This window comes from Barbus barbus, assembly GCF_936440315.1.
Source record: "Barbus barbus genome assembly, chromosome: 3".
Lineage (NCBI taxonomy): Eukaryota > Metazoa > Chordata > Actinopteri > Cypriniformes > Cyprinidae > Barbus > Barbus barbus.
In genome coordinates, this window is record NC_136731.1 from 40216778 (window position 1) to 40230683 (window position 13906).

The window sequence follows — 13906 nt, forward strand, 5'->3', positions numbered from 1 at the left end:
TGTGCCTGTGTGAGGGAGTGCATGTGTCCAGATTCGGAAGTGTAGACAACTGTGCTTGCATGTGAGCCCTGTACCCTGTGTGATCAGTGTCTGTGTCCGGTCAGAAGGGAAGTTCAAAGAAAGGCGAATGTGTGTGTGTGTGTGTGTGTGTGTACACTGTGTGTTGTTTCTTTCCTTTACACTGACAATGGGGAGGTGTGTCACAGACTGTCACACCAATGAAAAATTAACTTCCTGTTCACTTACAAACAACAGGAAGTCCCCATCTGATGAAGTGTGTGTGTATAAGATCAGAGTGTTGAGAAAGAGGATATGTTCCAAATGGAATACGACTGTGCAGAATATACAGTGTGAGCTGCAAACATGATGTCCTAATGAAGTTAATCATCTTTTGACTTCTTTATGGTATTAATATTGAAAAAAAAAGATAAAAACACATTTACTTGAGAAGCGACACTACATACTATAAGATATTAAGATAGAAGATACAAGATAAGAAGTTTAAGAGAATGTGTATTTTATACATTTATAGTTTATCTTATATAGCGTTGTTTCTCAAATAAATGTTTCAGTCATTTTTAGATATTTTAACTAATTAGACAAAAATACTTTTAGTTTTTTTTGTGTTTTTTTTTAAGAAATGGTATATAATAGTATAAAACTGTATGAAGCATCCAGTGGTGTAATCTTGAAAATGATATATAAATATATATTTAAATTAATTAATTTATTTTTCACTTCTGGTGGTCCAATCAATAACGAGACAAAATAAACATATGTATACTACTCAGACATCTAGGTCGACAAGATTTTAATTGAATGTTTTGTCTCATGCTCACCAAGGCTGAATTTCTGCATTTATTTGCTTAAAAAATGCAGAAGAAAAACCCCCCAAAAACTGTGAGAAACGTAACAAATGACCGTTCCTCTCCAGGAACTCGAGCGTCTCGTTCCCTCGAGGAACTGGGGTTACATACATAACCTAAGACGTTTTCTATTTTAAAATATTGTGAAATGGCAAAGCTAAACTTGCTCCAGTCTTCAGTGTTACACGATCCTTCAGAAATCATTCTGGATATCGAGAAACATCTAATGTTGAAAACAGTTGTGCTGCTTCATATTTTTGGAAACCAAGATACAGGGGTCTTTGAATAATAAAGTTCAAAAGCATTTTGAACAGCGTTAATTGTTTAAATTAAAAATCTTTTGTAACATTATAAAAGTCTACGGTCACTTTTGATTAATCTAATGCATTTTTCCTCTGAATAAAAATATTACTTTGCTCCTTTTATCTTACTGACCCCAAACATTTGAACGATAGTGTATACTGCACATTGTGCATAATATGCATAATTCAAGCTGTTGAAGTAGTAAGAACAGTAGTGCCAGAGTCCTTCATTAGCCTGATCACATGGCTGAGTAATTCAAAAACTCTTATGAATCTCTTATGGATTATAGACTATAATGTGTTTATAGTGGCTCGGCATCATAATTATTCTCTAATATTACAGTTCCTACCAGCTGCTCTCATCCAGGTGGGTATTACATACTGGCGATATTATCAACATGTTTTATTGTGTTTTTCAAGCACCTCATACGTCCATTTATGGTTTTCAAAATGTATCACTATAAATTAGCGAATGCTAATCTTTCTCTAAATGCTCATGCACCGAATTTCCACACGTTGTGCTCCTGATTTGATACCTTGGCTTTTATGGCCCTTTCCCCCTCTCTTTACTTTGTGCCATGGAAAGAGACAGAGAGAGAAAATGAAAACAAGCGAGAGGAAGACACAGAGACAGAGATAAAGAGAAAAGAAAGGAGAGAAGGATGAAGAGAGAGGGAGGGAAGGAGGGGTCTGAGGTGAAGTGCTGGTCACAGTATCACGGGGTGAACATCAGCGCAGGGGGCCGAGGGTGAACCTCATTTTTCAGCCACTGTCTATTCTCTGTCTGTCCTCTCCCTCTCTTTTACACACACACACACACACACACACACACACACACACACACACACACTACTTTGTGAGTAATAAACAATTAATTAACAAAAAATATTTGACCACAAAACAGCAGTATTCATCAAGCAGAATGTAGTACTATTAAAAAAATGCAGTGTAGAAAATGTGAATGCACAAAAGGAATTTTATTTGATATTTTATATAAATGTGCTACATTACTTGAGTAAGTTTTATAAACTGTGACTGAGTGAAATGTACTTGAGTATACTTATTGTTTTTTTTTTTTCTTCAGTGAATCAGAGTTCATTTTCATGGTAATTGGTAAGCATTACTTAAGTACAATTTACTGGGAATTACCAAGTAAACCTAACTTAAAAATGTCTAATTAAAGCTACTAATATTTAGGTTTAGGCTTTTACTTGGGAATTTTTCTGAATGAAAATTGTTTCCAAGCTTTTTTCAAGTAAATCCTGCTCCAAATTGTATTCAGTGTACGCATGAAAATGAAAAGGGTTTAAGCACATGGTTATTATTATTTTTTAAATGCATCATCATCTGTCAGTCACAGATGAATAGTGACAGTAAACCGTTCATGTCTTGTACATAATTCACACCTGTTTCATTCATCCGAAGAATGTGGGTTTAATTAGCAGAGATGGGAATAATTTCTCTGTGCCTGAGAGTCGAACTGTTTGACAGAATACAATAAAATGTGGATAGATGAGAAAGAAGCACTTTATTACGAAAGAGGAATATTTGACCCACCTGCTTTATACACACACACACACACACACACCTCTAGCAAGCATTGTAAATGGATTGATTATAATGAGAGCGAGAAAAAAACAGAGAGAAAGGAAAGCCGGCGTTTAGAGAATTGAAGAATTAAGCTCTTCATTCATTCATTAGCAATTGTGACTTCATTAGATTCCTAATATCACACCCATATAATTACGCCTGAAGCGATAATAGAGAGGAGGTAAAGAGAGATACACAGAAAGAGAGAGATGATGATGATTGAGACAAAAGAATGGAACAGACCAAATGGAAACATATCTGACAGTTAATTAAGATTATATATGTGTACATGTACATGCATGTTAAGCAGTGCTTTATTCAGGTAGGTCACACATCTGTTCGCATCTTTGTGTTGCTTTTGGCTGCATTTATGTGCGTATCATTCTTATGGAAGTGATCTCTTATCAGAATATGCCATCACAGAATGCAGCAAAAGAAAATCCATTACAATCAGTTGTTACAGCATCAAATGTAAATGATTATTTACAACAGGATCCACATTTTCATGGCTTTAAAGAAAGTGTTTTTGTTACAGAAGACAATAAAAACATTGTTGTGCATGAACACCAGGGTCACATATTTAATCACCCCTCAGCAGGTTTTGCCTCTTATATATAGTATATCATTTGTAATTAAATAATTGCTTTTTCAAAAATATTAACAAAGACTTAATTGTAAATCACTTCAGATTTCTACAATAGTGAGTTATATATAAATATGTTTGATTTGTAATTATTTGTAATACTGGGATTGTCAATGTTTTTTTGAATTGTCTGAATGTTGCCATCTTGCATATTATCATTTTTGTTTTATGTTGTGCAACTATTTTTGTTCCTCACATCTGCCCAAGAAACTACAACTGAACATTTGCTGAAATGCCTCAACCGGCACATTTACAGAGATGTTTATTAATGTGCACCGTCCCTGTAAATCTAAACTTGTCTGTGCAAATGTAAACCGATTAAAGTAAAGTTTGGTGGGTATGATGCCGGGTTTGTGAAGTTGCGGATGGATCTAGTTTTTGTTCACATTAAGAATGAGGATTAACACACACATGCTGCTGTCAGCTGCTAACCAGATGCTCCACAATGCAATACACATGTGATAATGAAATGCGAGTGAGTGATGACTCTGCGTGTGTGTGTGTGTTTGTAAGGGTGATAGGAACGGAGAGAGCGAAAGCTTTAGATCCTCTAGTAATTTCACACACATTTAATATAAACACCCTCACAAACGCATGCCTGCTCACATCCCTAGATGTAAGGGAGTATGAAAACCTCTCTGTGAGGATAGAAACATCCATCAAAGAGAGCGGAGAAAGTGACTGATGAGGGGGAAAACGAGAAGAAAGACTGAAAAATGAAAAAGATGTGCTTTCTCTCTCTGATAGCATATGGATAACATTCTCACCAGCCGAATGCTAACTATACGAGCTGCCTCGAAATACACTCTTACACACACTCTCTCTCAAATGTCTGACAGGGACTGAAAACACAGGTGTTTGCCATCCTGTAGGTTATCACACACAGGAATGATTTGGACTGACACACACACACCAAGCGCTAAAGCCAGTATTACTTACAATATCACAGACACAAATGGAAACAATTTTAGAAGTGAAAATTCAATGGAAAACGGTGATAAAATGCTTCATAAATAAATACTACTAATCAGAGACACTGCAAGATACTCCAGAACACACACATAGAGACACACAGCAGGTGTGACCCATCTCAACACCTAATGTTTGTCCTCAGCCTGTCCTGACTTTGACCCCTATGTGACCCGACCCCTAACCTTAAGGATGACTGCATGAAGCAGCATCAGTTCTGAATGCTGCTATTGTGATAATGCTATGACGAGTGGGCTACTTCCTTCTCAACGTTCCTCTGTGGAACATTATTTTAACAGTATTTTGAAAAATGTGGGTCTTTTTGTCCAAGCAGCATCCAATGTTGTTTGGTTCCCAGTGTTCTTCAAAATATATGTGTGTGTTACACGGAAGAGAGACGTCATACAGGTTTGAAATGAAATGAGGGTTAATAAACAATGACAGAACTGTGTTTTTGAGTGGACTGCCCCTTTAAGACATTAGTGGACAAATATAGAATAAAAGGTAGTGCTAAAGTGGAGACCTTCAAGACCACAAACCAGAAAATGATGAGCTTGAGACTAGACTAGACCAAAACCACGCCGCAGCATGAAAAGGATCATGATAAAACAGAAGACGACTGGAGCTTCTACTTAAGTGCATCATAAACATGAAAGTTAAATGTATATACAGTATATTTTTACCAGTAAAATATGACAATGTTAACGTCACATGAGTACCATGGTTTAAGGTTTATTTAAACATTTAAATAACTTGAAAGCAAGCGGACAGTTTTATATGAGGTGCCACGTGGGATTTAAATCAAACTTCGCTTATCAATACATACATAAAACATGTGCATATACACCTATAAATTACTCACATATACATGTATACTATTGGATGTTCAATATATATATATGAAATAAACGTGCACACTAATATGAAATCCATACCAATACATATGTTAGTAATGAATGCATATACACTTGTGAATAACTATATGTATGTATATGTATATGTAAACTTATGTATATGTGAGTAATTTATAGGTGTATATGCACGTGTTTTATGTATGTATTGATAAGCGAAGTTTGATTTAAATCCTACGTGGCGCCTCATAGTTTTACACACACACACACACACACACATATATATATACATACATACATACATATATATATATATATATATATATATATGTATACATGTCGTACTATGTATGTATATGTATGTGACAAATAAAATTTGAATTTGAATATATTTACATACAGTGGGGGGGGGGGGGGGGGGGGGGAATTATTTGATCCCCTGCTGATTTTGTACATTTGGCCACTGAGAAAGAAATGATCAGTCTATAATTTTAATGGTAGGTTTATTTGAACAGTGAGAGACAGAATAACAACAACAAAAATAAAAAAAAAGCATTTAAAAAAATATAATTGTATAATAATTATATAATTATAATAATAATAAAAATAATATAATTATAAATTTATTTGCATTTTAATGAGTCAAATAAGTATTTGACCCCTTCGCAAAACATGACTTAGTACTTGGAGGCGAAACCCAGGTCAGGCGTTTCTTGTAGCTGGCCACCAGGTTTGCACACAACTCAGGAGGGATTTTGTCCCACTCCTCTTTGTAGATCCTCTCCAAGTCATTAAGGTTTCGAGGCTGACGTTTGGCAACTCGAACCTTCAGCTCCCTTCACAGATTTTCTATGCGATTAAGGTCTAGAGACTGGCTAGGCCACTCCAGGACCTTAATGTGCTTCTCCTTGAGCCACTCCTTTGTTGCCTTGGTCGTGTGTTTTGGGTCATTGTCATGCTGGAATACCCATCCACGACCCATTTTCAATTCCCTGGCTGGCTTCGATGCCCTGGCCCTGACGGTACATGGCCCCGTCCATCGTCCATTTGATGCAGTGCAGTTGTCCTGTCCCCTTAGCAGAAAAACACCCCCAAAAGCATAATGTTTCCACCTCCATGTTTGATGGTGGGGATGGTGTTCTTGGGGTCATAGGCAGCATTCCTCCTCCTCCAAACACGGCAAGTTGAGTTGATGCCAAAGAGCTGGATTTTGGTCTCATCTGACCACAACACTTTCACCCAGTTCTCCTCTGAATCATTGGCAAACTTCAGACAGGCCTGTACATGTGCTTTCTTGAGCAGGGGGACCTTGCGGGAGCTGCAGGATTTCAGTCCTTCAGGGCGTATTGTGTTACCAATTGTTTTCTTGGTGACAATGGTCCCAGCTGCCTTGAGATCATTGACAAGATCCTCCCGTGTAGTTCTGGGCTGATTCCTCACCGTTCTCATAATCATTGAAACTCCACGAGGTGAGATCTTGCATAGAGCCCCAGACCGAGGGACATTGACATTTATTTTGTGTTTCTTCCACACTGTTGTCATCTTCTCACCAAGCTGCTTGGTGATGGTCTTGTAGCCCATTCCAGCCTTGTGTAGGTCTACAATCTTGTCCCTGACATCCTTGGACAGCTCTTTGGTCTTGGCCATGGTGGAGAGCTTGGAATCTGATTGATTGATTGCTTCTTTGGACAGATGACTTTTATACAGGTCTCAACTCCTTACCTGTATAAAAGACACCTGGGAGCCAGAAATCTTGCTGATTGATAGGGGATCATATACTTATTTCACTCATTAAAATGCATATCAATTTATAACTTTTTTAAATGCGTTTTTCTTGATTTTACTTGTTGTTATTCACTGTTCAAATAAACCTACCATTAAAATTATAGACTGATCATTTCTTTGTCAGTGGGCAAACGTACAAAATCAGCAGGGGATCAAATAATTTTTCCCCCACTGTATGTCTATGTGTGTATACATACACACTAGCAGTTATAGTTCAATAAAAAATACCATTACAATGCCGATTAAAGGGATAGTTCACCTAAAAATGTAAAATGTATCATCATTTACTCACCCTTATGTTGTTTCGAACCTGTATGACTTTCTTTCTTTTGTGGAATGTAAAAGAACAAAATTTGAAGAATGATGTTTTGCTCACCATTGACTTCCATTGTATGAACAAATAAATTATAAAATACTGAGACAGAAAGAAAGTCATACAGGCTTGAAATGATATGAGAGTGAGTAAATTATGACAACTTACACTTTTGGGTGAACAATCCCTTTGCATTACTTATGCAATTGTTATTGCACTGTAAATGCATTCATGCCATCTCTGAGCACAGGATTTTCAGAAAGATTGAAACTGAAAAACGATGCTGTGCTGTCTATATTGGATCCATCAGTAATGTCGCAACACACACGTGTAACTCTTTATTACGTGGTCACTATTGCTTTGTCTGTTATTACAGATTATTTGATATGTACTGAGTATTCATACATTTTAACCTCAATCACAGCAGCATCTATCTGTGAAGGACATAGACTGTCAAACATACAAAATGTTGTGTCATGTTTTCTAAATCTTTGTAAAAATGATTTTATTGTTATTTATTTATCTATTAATATTAATTAATTGATTATTATGATTATTATTTATTTTATTTTATTTTATTTATTTATTTTATTTTATAAAGAAAATTTAAGTCTACCAGGGGGTGGGTTCTAAATTTGTACAGCTGATTTTTGTTTTGTACTACTCGCCCCAGAATAAAATTCAATAAACAGTTGTTAACAAAAAAAAAACTGTAAAGCCAATCGTGGGCGTTTACTTTCCGAGTCTACAATCCTCCACGCCTATTAAAACAGTGTGTTCTCATAAGGGGGGTCAAAACAGCACCGAAAATGTAATGTAAAAATCTTGATAACATAAGTGGACCTCAGAGAACAGTACAAAATAAAAACAAAAGCAGGTCATGACCTCTTTTAAATGTATAATTTATATCATATATCTCATACACACACACACACACACACGCAGTACATAAACATGTATGCACACACACATTATAATGATAGGACATAATATAATTATTTTGTGTAGTAGAATGTAAATGTGTCAAATAGCTTCCACAAGGAAGTACTAAATAAACAAAATGCTATTTTTACGATGCTCTTATGTTGTAAAAATGACAAACATCTGACAGTTCCCGCAAGGGGAATGTAAACTTATAAGACGAAATGTATGTCTGAGCGTGCCCAGACTGACCTTCTAACTCACTTTTTTAGTAATTGCTATAAATTGAAAATAACTTGAGGGCATGTTTAGTCTCCCATAATGCAGTTCACCCAGTAGCCTAATGCAGCTAGAAAGAGAGAGCGAGACAGTACGGCTGAGTTATGGCCGATGTTCGGTGTTTCCCCTGACACATCTGCATTGTATAAACACTAGCGGAGGACCAGTGACCCCCTACCACAGACGCCTGTATCCGTTCCTACTCCATCCTCACTAAAACGGTCATTCAGATTAGGAAGCCCTGACACCACTTTATTTTTAATTTATTTTCATTTACAGGTGGCCTGTGTGTGTGTGTTAGAGAAGCTCTTCATCTCCGTGTGTGTCACTGTGCTTGTTTAGATCATGCTCAGACTCTCATGTATATGGTAAGTGCTAGCCTGAGTACATTGTGTGTGTCGTAAATATTGGGCTCATTCTGTCCATGTGTGCAGTGTGGTGTCTGCAACCGCAACGCTGCTTCAGTTAAATTCCAGCTTTTAGCCATACGCCATCAATACTTCCAGCCCAAACAGCGAACTGAAAACTCCCTCTGCACATCTCACAACCGCTGCCACCGGTCCCCCTTAAGCCATCAAGAGCCCGCATTAACCTTGAGCTGCAATTGCTTCAGGCTGCTCCATCAAGAACACTGGACTGTATTCAGCCTTAAACATCTGTAAATTCGACCGGGTTAGAAACTATGATTGGATGAGCTATTTCTCATCCTCTAAGCAACATGAGAGATGCTGAAATGCAGGTTGATGTTGGTGTGACGTGGATAAAAGATATTCAGTATTATTTGAGATGAAAGATGCAATATTCCTGTAAATCACACAAATTTTTAACTAAATACTGAGGGTAGTTTTACTGTAAAGGTGTTTTGCTCCATGTATACAGTATATGAAGTCAAAGCATGAAATAATTTGCAGTTATGAGAAATATATTGAAATGTAAAATCATAACTATGAGAAATAGTCACAATTGCAAAATATAAGGTCACAATTTTAAGAAATAGTCATTTGTGAGAAAGTCACACTGTGAAATCGTCACAATTACGAAAAATAGCATCAGTGGCGAGCAATTCTGCCAAATAGCTGTAATCATAACATGGAGTCACGAAAACGATAAATGGCTGTGATTATAAGAAATGAACTGGAGGTGTGAGATATGAAGTCACTGTGAAACTTAAAATTATGCGAAATCACAAATAAGAGAAAGTTGCATTTTTGAGAAATAAAGTTGCAATTATGAGACTGCGAGATGCTAACAATTGTGAGAAATAAAAGAGCAGTCCTGCAAAATAGTCGTAAATGTAACATTATAATAACAATAATGTCAGTTATGAGAAATAAAATTTCAAGTGTGATATATAAAGTATTTTTTTGTCATTTTTTATTTATGTAGTTCTGAGAAAAAGTCGGAATAAGAGAAAGTCGCAATTTTAAGATATCAAGTCATTATTATGAGAAATATGGTTGTAACTGTGAGATAAAATCTCAACATAAGAGTTACAATACATAAGTTGTTTCAAAGTAACAACTGTGAGAAATAAAAGCAATTATGCAAAATATCAGTCATTGAAGTCACAACTACAAGAAAAGAAGAAAAAAACACGCAAGCTCGTAAGATAAAGTTACACTAAGCTGCAAATAAGATAAAGTCTTAATTCCTGAGATATCAAGCCACAATTGAAAGATTTCATAATTTCACCTAAAATTTTGCTGTGTGGGATATGAAGTCAAATGTTGTTATGTAAACATTATGAGAAAAATTCATAAGAATCGAAATTGAGTTAAATTTGATATTAAGAGAAAATGGTTATGACACTGTGTGATAGTCACAATTAAGAAACAGTAACAATTTTAACAAAAAATCACAATTACAAGAAATAAAACTACGCGTGAGATCAAACCGTGACACATCAACACACTATAATGAGAAAAGTCGCAAGTGAAAATCACAATTTTGAGCTCTGAAGTTGACTTAGCTTTGAGATATATAGTACAACTGTGAGAAATAAAGTCACAATTAGCATTTTATTCTATATACATCTGCATCAGGAGTCAACGCAAACTTCCAGCGCAAAAGAAAACAGTCATTTGACAAGCTTTCACAAGTTCATTCTTCAAGTATTTTTGATTGTTGAATGTCTTGAAACTCGGCCAACAACTCTAATCTTTCCCCTTTATTTAGCAAGACACTATGAAGACACAAAGAACCGTGTGTTTGTTTACGGCTGTGTGTGTCAAAACTCCTGTAACATTCCAAGCGATGTCACGGCTGGGTTAAGGAGGGGTCAGAGGTTCTCTGTGAGTGAGTGAGTGTGTGTGTGTGTTCAGCAGAAGAATGTCAGAGGCCCACTGCCCATCAGTCTGCTAGGGAAGGAGGGACAGACTGGAGGGGAGCGGAGGTGAAGGATGAGAGTATGGGGTGAAGGGGAGGTGAGGGGGCACTCAGGGAAGGTCAAACGGCGGTCAAATACAAAACACACACACACACAGTCGAACCAGTCGGCCCAGCTCGTCCTACATTCCTACTCACCAGAAGACCATTTCCTTTCCACAGACCTCTCTTCTCAGAAAGCGCACACACACACACACACACACACACGCACACACATTCAGAGCTATTTTTGGTGTTCATACAGGAAGAAAACCAGAATGCATGGGTATGTGGGTGGCAACTCCCACAGTGCCCCGCGCACCCCTCCGCCTCACCCTGCACAATGGCAGCGCCTGAATCCCGATGAATGAGCAGTCACAACACGGGTGCGCATCCCAAACTGGGATCAATGCACAAAGCGTTGTCTTCTCCTCTAGACTGGCACCTACCAGAAGACCCCCACTGTCCTTAACACCCCCAGCCACCCATAATCTGACCCCCCCCAGTCCTGATGGCTAAAAAATGAGACTGACCTTTGACCTGAAGTCGTTCTCTCTCTCTGTGGGTGCAGATGACAGCCCACAAATCAGGCATGTCGTGCCAAGCGTGTGTAGGAGATTCCACTTTAGCAGAGCCTTTGGCATCTACACTGTGTTAATCTGGATTAAGTGTACCTGAATAGTGTGTTCACACTTAATACCCGTGTACATACACATTCGTCAACGGTTATGGTGGAGAATGGAGCATTTCTGAAAATGATTTTAGTACACTACACTGTAAAAATTATTGTAATTTTAATAAATTGTAAATATGCTAAGGTACAAACCTGTTAATTGGTAAAAGTCCATACTATGCAAAAAAAAAATTTTTTTTTTTTTAAGAAAAACACTATTGGAGTATGTTTTACAAGAAAATGCAATTATTTTTACTTCAAAATTTCACATTTTATTGTTACTTACTAATTATTTGTAATTATTTGCTAAATTAATTAGCCATTTCTGAGTGAATTGCTACACCAATCACACCACTGTGTCTCTACACAGTTTTTTCCAGTGTCTGGAAAACTGTAACATATCTAACAAGACATTTCATGTATTTTGCAGTACAATACTCTTAAATTTACAGTTTTTGGAAGTGTAAAAGAACAGGATGTCATATAATTTGCAGTGGAAGATCATAAATTGGCATTGCCAGAATTCCCTGTGTGACATTACAAATTTGATGTTTTTTCCACTGATGGCCTAATGGATAGAGAGTTGGACTTGTAACCTGAAGGTTGTGGGTTCGAGTCTCAGGTCCGGCAGGGGGAAGTGAATAACCAACAGTCTCTCCACCCACAATACCATGACTGAGGAGAGACCCTTGAGCAAGGCACCGACCCCCCAACTGCTCCCCGGGCGCCGCAGCATTGGCTGCCCACTGCTCCAGGTGTATGTTCACTACTGTGTGTACACTTGGATGGGTTAAATGCAGAGAACAAATTCTGAGTATGGGTCACCATACCTGGCCACATACCACTTCCCCCTATATATACACATATACATATACACATAACATACAAACATATTTACATCTTATGTTGTTAAATTATTGCATTATTTTTAGCATGATGGTGTTTTGTATTTTTGGTGGTTCTCAGTATATTATTAAAGGTAAAGACAGATTTTAGTATTTCACTAGGTTGGTATGTTAACATTAAATCGGTTAATTAATTTATGTAAAATTAATACAAACTTTGTTTGTTGCTATCATTTTTGGGGTTTTTTTACAGAAAAGTTCTGGCAACCACAGCAGCTTTTTTTTTTTTTTTTTTTGTACAATGTACCACACACACACACAAAAAGTAATAAAAACCTGAAATTAAAGATTGTAACTCAGTTTGTCCCATAACAACTTGCTGAGTTGATATTTCTCCCAGCGCTGGATGAGTCATATTGCGTTTTGTGTGTGTGTGTGTGTTTTAGACAGTAAAAACAAAGGTCTTTTATTGTTCTAGTCTATAAGGAGCAATAGCTCTGTCATTGCTAATGTTCGGTGCACACCGACGATGACACCAAATGTCTTTGGAGAAATGGAGGGAAATTTCCACTCCACGTTCTCTAATTGTTGTTTACCTCTGGCTTTCTCCTGCTCTAATACATATCTGTCAGGTGGCATGTGTACAAACGTTATAGGACACTCGTCACCAGCCTACGTGTGCTGTGTGGACGATTACATAAAGTGCACCCACACACTCCTCTGCAGGTGGTCTGTTATGCCAGTACACAAACCTGTTGTGTTCCCACTCTGTTATGGCAACATGGCTAGAAAACAAAAGGATTTTCTTCACAGAAACTCTCTCCGTCGTCTCAGAGATGCACACCTTTATATACTTGCGAGCAGCACACACACACCCTCCCAAGCAGACACACAGGAGCCAGTTGCACCATGTATGAAGAAACCCGTTCCACGCCATATAACCTACACCTGAATCCTCAAACACACAAAACAGCAAAGAAGTCTAAATCCTCTTGTGTGCACAGTGTACATGCACAAACCAAGACGCCGCATGTTGTTGCATTTTGGGTAAAGCATCTATTGTACTGACACTCAATCCCATAATGCCTTTTTTCTGGCGCATTGCCTCATTTTAAGGAGCTAATTTTGAGTGCAATTCTGAAAGTGGACAGCAGACAGTATAAACAATGACTGCACTAATTAGCACCCCCCTCAAAAAAAAAACCCACCATCATCATCATCAGTGTGAGACAGATAGGGAAGACTAAACTCTGGTGCTAACAGATTTAAACAGCACAGCACGGTTTGAGGTGCTTTATTCTCAGAGAATGAGCCCCCTGCTGTTCAACCAGGAGCCGAAGTACAGGTTGGTGTAAATTTAACTTGGACTACTTTTTTGGCGCTTTTGTCATGTTTACATTTTACATTTGAGTGAGAAAGGAAGCTGACAGAGCAGTTCGGAAGAGTTTTTTGCACCGGAAACAAACATGTAAATACTATAGGCCTATTACTTCTCAAACGTGTTC